The sequence below is a fragment of the Eutrema salsugineum genome, unplaced genomic scaffold (assembly GCF_000478725.1).
Source record: "Eutrema salsugineum unplaced genomic scaffold, Eutsalg1_0 scaffold_20, whole genome shotgun sequence".
Taxonomy (NCBI): domain Eukaryota; kingdom Viridiplantae; phylum Streptophyta; class Magnoliopsida; order Brassicales; family Brassicaceae; genus Eutrema; species Eutrema salsugineum.
The window spans coordinates 174,774-179,870 of record NW_006256828.1 but is presented as its reverse complement, the minus strand read 5'-3'; the positions used below and the strand labels follow the sequence as shown (position 1 = coordinate 179,870).

Here is a 5,097-nt window from a genome sequence, read left to right as displayed (position 1 = left end):
GAAATCTGCATTATCAAGTCAAGGAGGAAAAGGAAAATCGACCGGTTTCAACCTCTATAAATAAAGAGCTCATCGTTCATTCAAGGATTGATTCACAACTCTGCAGAAGACATAGAATACATCTTTTTCTTATTCTTTCTGTAATATGAACTACGAATGGCTTGATCCCTCTTTTGGGTACGTAGGCAGCTCATATTGAGTTCAGCTATAACTTTAATAAAATCTCTAAATTCTTTGTGTGATACTCGGTATCAACAATTGGCGCGCCAGGTAGGGGGACGAAAATTAAAAAAAAAAACCTAAATCGATGATGACAGTATCTCCGATCTCTCTCGTTGCTTCTACCAACTAAGACCATCGATTATGATTTCTTATGACCAACATGGATCTTTGACGCCGACAACGTCTTCTTCAAATAGCCGATCTCCGAATCTCAACGTCATCCGTTATCAATCAAAGATAAGTGTTTAGAATTATACTTATCCTCTCATACTTTTTCAGGCTTATTGAATACATGGACTCAGAATCATTAGTTAATAATTGATAAAAGAATCTTTTGCTAGTTCGATTCATCCTGGTTTGTTTGGTCAAAAATTACGGCTGCATAACGAGTATAACTATAATTAAGTGGATTTCTAATCTCTCTAACTCTCGTCATATTTTAGCCCTTATAAAAAACGACATCGTGAATCAGAATACATAGTCACATATTTTCATTAATTTGTTTGAATTGATATCGTTAGTTGAATCAATACGTTAATCATCTTGGTTTAAGATTATGTCATTATCTCTCACGCTTCTTGATCGGAAATTGACTAACTTATGGTCTGACTTTTCTTTGTTTTTGACTCGAGCCGACGATATCTGCATCTCTCCTATCGCCAATGCGCTTTTCATTCAAAGACAAAGCTCGTTTGTTAAAAAAAAAGAGAGGAAAAGTCATCTTCAACTAACAAGCCCACCCTACGAGGAAAGGTCACCAAGTCAGTCCATCCCCTTGTGAACTCTGCTCGAGTTCGTCGGCCTCGCTTGAGCTCGTTAGCTCGGCATTTGCAAAAACGAGCTCCCACAGCTCTATCTCAGTTCATCAATCTTCAACACCTCCACCAATTCACCGATTCAAGAAACAGAGGAAAGTCATTCCACCGCCATGATCACCTAAGTGTTGTTATGCCCTGGAGATGATAAAAAGACCAAAACATGAAGTACCCCAGCCTACGGTTTAACTTGTTCGCCCATGAACAAATTCTATTCAAGAGCAAGCTCAAACCCATGTGGAGAACGGTTTCACAGATCCTGACTCCAATCTTTAAAGGGCATTTCACGAACTCATTTTGAACTCATCAGACATCAAGCTCAACATAAATAAGAAGGAAGCAGCCAAGCTCTTTTGTTTTCCAAAAAAAAAAAAAAAAAAAAAAAGGAGGGAGTAGGGGCTATGGGATACCTCACTCTGAGTTCCATCGTCCGCCATCGTCGCAACACCACGCCCACAGCTCTGTCTCAGATCATCCTAACTCAAAGAGCAGTTCACAATCTCACCATGAACTCATCGAGAGATGAAAAGATCTGATTGGAATTTCTGCAATTTGCTGTTTCGAAAACTCAGCTCCACCCAGAACCAGAATCAGCACTCCGCGAAAAATCAATTTCACTCCGAGCTTCGACGTTATCTCTGCTTTCCGATCATATCAGGTCCATCGCTTCGAGCTTCCCAAAGCTCCGCCATCGTCGCCGCTATTCACCATCCTGCATCTTCCGGTGAATTACTACTTTTCCGACCAGAGCCGTCTCATCTGTCTGCTTCGATGCCTACAAAAAATCCCCCGAGATCTTCTCCTCTTTCTCACTTCAGCAACCATGGCGAAGAACACAGGCTGCCTCCGATTCTCGATTTCGCAGAGTAATCCACGCACATTGCTCCATCACCGAACTCAAGAGATTTCATTCTAGGCTCGGAAAACTTCAGAGATTGCAACAATTCCCAAGTTTCAATACATGATGACATCCCAGAAATACTTCACTGAGATTAAGAAGATTTATTCCAGCCGATACCATCACCATCTCAGCTCGCCGCACGGCTTCACCAGCTCTTTACCAGAATCTAAAAACCAATCTTCGCTCTAACAAGGGTTGAACATCAAAGAGCCGAGCTCCACAATCCCACACCAAAAGGATTACAAAAGTATCAGCTCCGGCTAGGACGATTTGGTGCACGAATGCCATTATAACGACATATAGTCAAGAACCTGCTTGCTTTGACAAGGCTATAAGCAGAAAACCGCATGGAGCTCTCCATAGAAGGATACTCACCGAACTCATTCCAATTTTGTTTTCACCGATCTCGTTCCGCTTCCGCTCACATCCAAAGTTACTTACCAATCTCTCAAAGCTATACTTAGCTCGTCAAACTGAGCTCCTCGAAACCCATGTATCATTTATCGAGATCTTTGTCTTATTCAAAAATATTCTCCATTCTGCTAAGTTACAGGGTCCGTCCCTCAAGCCGAACTACTGTTCGCAAAAAAGAAAGAAAAAGAGAACGCTTCTCTAAAGCTTTCCATAGATGAGCTCCGAGCTCCCACAAAAACTCATGCTTCTCCAAAGCTGTTTCTAAAAACGAGCTCCGAGCTCCCACTTAAGCTCACGCTCCGAGGACCCTGAATCTCAGAATACACTCTTCTCCCGAGCTATACCACGCTCAAACCTCTTCTAGCTCATCAACCGAGCTCCTTTAAAATTCAGGGTCCGTCCCTCCAAGCCGAACTGACATGTTCGCAGTCCCAACCGAACTCATCGGTATTACATCGACTTCCTGGCCAGTTGTTCGATAGCATTTCTCAACAATGCAACCTTAAAAAACCGAGATCCATCTCGCAAGCGTCCACATGGCGCCGTGGTGAAAGAATCCACAATTTTTAAAGCCGGGGCCAGTCCCGCATTACTTATTCCTAAGTCACCGAGAACAATAAGCCGAGCCCATCTCGCACACTCTGGTTCGACTTAGGAAACCTTGAGTCCGTATCGTGTGTTTACAAGAGTTCGAACTTCACTCTTCCAGCACGAGAAAGCTCACTTGGGTCCCCCAGGCCGAGTTCATTTAACTCGCACAAATTAAGCCGAACACCTCAGATTCGCACCGTAAGCTGAGTTCACAACACTCGCAAATGTAAGCCGAATTATCGCAATTCGCAATAGACTAAGTCGAAACTCATATAAGCCGAGCTAACAGCCTCGCAAGAATCTACCAATCTCAGTTCACACCAGACTAAAAGTACTTACGAAATCCGCCGAACTCCTACATATACTCTTTCGCCGGACTGAGGGGGGGGCTTACTGTTGGAGGTGTACTCCGCACCCCCGGTTTAGCCCGGTATGAACCAAGATTGGCCCAATTAATCCCGATTTATGATGGTTCATCCGCAGAATATTTCCTGATCTTATCCGGAAAAAGGAAATATTCCGAGAAGATAATTCCTCAAGGAAAAAGGAAGTTGTTCTTATCTGCTCCAAGAAATAAGGAAATCTGCATTATCAAGTCAAGGAGGAAAAGGAAAATCGACCGGCTTCAACCTTTATAAATAAAGAGCTTATCGTTCATTCAAGGATTGATTCACAACTCTGCAGAAGACATAGAATACATCTTTTCTTATTCTTTCTGTAATATGAACTACGAATGGCTTGATCCCTCTTTTGGGTACGTAGGCAGCTCATATTGAAGTACAAAACGATTTAACAACCTTCTTCTGGTATGACTGATGGACACCACTGGGAAAACTGATCGAAATAATGGGTATCCGCGGCTGCATAAAACTTGGGAATACTGATCCATTCAACTGTTGCAAAAGCGCTGATAACTCATAGAAGAAGGAATCACTAATTGGAAGCTCTAAAACATCGAAGTAGCTATTGATCTTCAATGTCAGCAAGGAGTATCTTATGAGGATGATATGACAAACTTTGAGAGCTGATGGACTTGCGGGTCTAGGATTTGTTTTTTAACAAGCCCATTGGTCTTCAAAAAATTTTAATTTATAAAACTTTAGTGTCTGCAAGTGCACAAATGTAAGTTGTATAATTTAGGGTGTCGATTCACAGGGAATATGTCTAATCAACAAACTGGGAAAATAAGCAAAGTCAAAAACTTATGGGATTTGTGGTTTTTGGTTAAGAATCCTAAACTAAACCTAATCTAATATTTACAAGAAATAAGATGCAATGCATATGAATTGTTAAAAGAATATCTCAAGCATATCGACTTAAACTATAGACTCTAAACTCATAGGTGGCGATTTAGACTTCTCCAGTTTAGTCTAATCGATGTTTGGTGGCATTTCGAATTAGCTTCCGGGCGATTTATCTTCATCTGTTTCTGGGATCTGCATGGAACTAGAATATAAATGTGTATGATTAACCAACTCTCGCCATCTTAATAAATTAATCACTCAGATCTAACAATTAACTCTCGCTCTCATGCCAGAAATAAGATCATGCATTAGACATTGAATTCGTCTGCTCACATCTTCTCTATAGGTAGCTCTCGACTCCTACAGCAACTATGTTCTTCTGAAGTTAGGTATGGATGATCTGATACAGCACTCTCGTGGCTCTGATCGATCCTAGGCTCAGAGAATAGGTCATGAATCTACTCTCATGCAATATGAACAACTTAGAAGATATGAGATCCAGAATATGGTTTAGAAACTTAGAAATCCTAATCGATATGTATGCCTATCGAAATCTTCAAACAACTTGACTTTCTGGGACAAATCTACATGATGCAAGGAATGATAAAAGACATAGAAGAGTGCAAAAGAATGAAACAGAAAAGTTAATAAGATAGAAAAGAGAAAGAAAATGGATCTGGGGAAGAATCCCCATCTCCATCGCCTAACCCTAGAAAAACAAAGTTTGGTGGCTCAAAATCTCATTACAGGAGCACACACCCTTTTAGGGCTGCTAAGAAATGTATTTATAGGTCCTAGGATCTTCCAGGTCTCATTTAGGGCTTTTGTGAAGAGGAATGGTGAAGTGGGCTTTGATGTTGGGCCTTGTGGCTCGTCCTTAGGTCCACCGGGGGTGAAAGTCTTCCTGAGC

The 5,097-nt window shown here is 41.4% G+C and overlaps 1 long non-coding RNA gene across 1 annotated transcript; it reads right to left on the bottom strand.

Moving 5' to 3' along the window:
- Nucleotides 1-873: 873 nt before the first annotated feature.
- Nucleotides 874-2,548, bottom strand: LOC112086403. The gene is made up of 2 exons (XR_002899524.1): nucleotides 1,448-2,548; nucleotides 874-1,175 (listed from the first exon to the last, which is right to left on the bottom strand). It is a non-coding gene; the product is annotated as an uncharacterized LOC112086403 (long non-coding RNA).
- Nucleotides 2,549-5,097: the final 2,549 nt, after the last annotated feature.